This window comes from Chrysochloris asiatica, unplaced genomic scaffold (assembly GCF_000296735.1).
Source record: "Chrysochloris asiatica unplaced genomic scaffold, ChrAsi1.0 scaffold00042, whole genome shotgun sequence".
Classification (NCBI taxonomy): domain Eukaryota; kingdom Metazoa; phylum Chordata; class Mammalia; order Afrosoricida; family Chrysochloridae; genus Chrysochloris; species Chrysochloris asiatica.
The window spans coordinates 17,859,347-17,860,183 of record NW_006408560.1 but is presented as its reverse complement, the minus strand read 5'-3'; positions in this window follow the sequence as shown (position 1 = coordinate 17,860,183).

The following is an 837-nucleotide window of genomic DNA, read 5'->3' as shown; positions in this document are numbered from 1 at the left end:
TGCCAAAAGAACCAATAGATCCATTTTGGAAGAAGTGCAGCCTGAGTGCTACTTGGAGGCCTAGATTGGCAAACTTGGTCTCTCATACTTTGGACATATTGTTAATAGGGACCAGTAGCTGGAGAAGAATATCATGTTTGGTAGGGCGAAGGGTCAGAGAAAAAGAGGAAGACCCCCCACAAGATGGATTGGCCAAGTGGCAGCATCAATGAACTCAAGCGTGGCAACAGAAGGGAGGTTGGCCCAGGATCAGGCAGTGTTTTGTTATGCTGTGCATAAGGTTGCTATGAGTCGGTACTGACTCGATGGCACTTAAGGACAACCACAAAGTTCAGACTGGAGCTAAAGAAAATTATAGTATATCCACAAGAGTTAAAATATGACCTTGAGTACATCCCACCTTATTTTAGAGACCACCTCAAAAACAGATTTGATATATTAGACACGAATGACCGAGACATTAAGAATTGTGGGATGACATCCAGAACATCATTCATGAAGAAAGCAAAAGATCATTAAAATCATAGGAAACATAGTCAGCATTTCTCAAGCTGGAAACACTGAAGAAAAAATTCAAGTGTCAGATTGAAATATTGAAGGATTATATATGCTAAATATTTAATGATGTAGGAAATATCAGAAGAAGATGGAAAGGATACACAGAGTCATTGTACCAAATAGAAATCGGTTCAATAGTTTCAAGAGACAGCATATGATTAAAAACTGATGGTATTGAAGGAAGAAATTTGAGCTGCACTGAAGGCATTGATGAAACACAAGCCTTTAGAAATGGATGATTGGTTGGTTATGTGCCGTGGAGTCGGTTCCGATTCATAG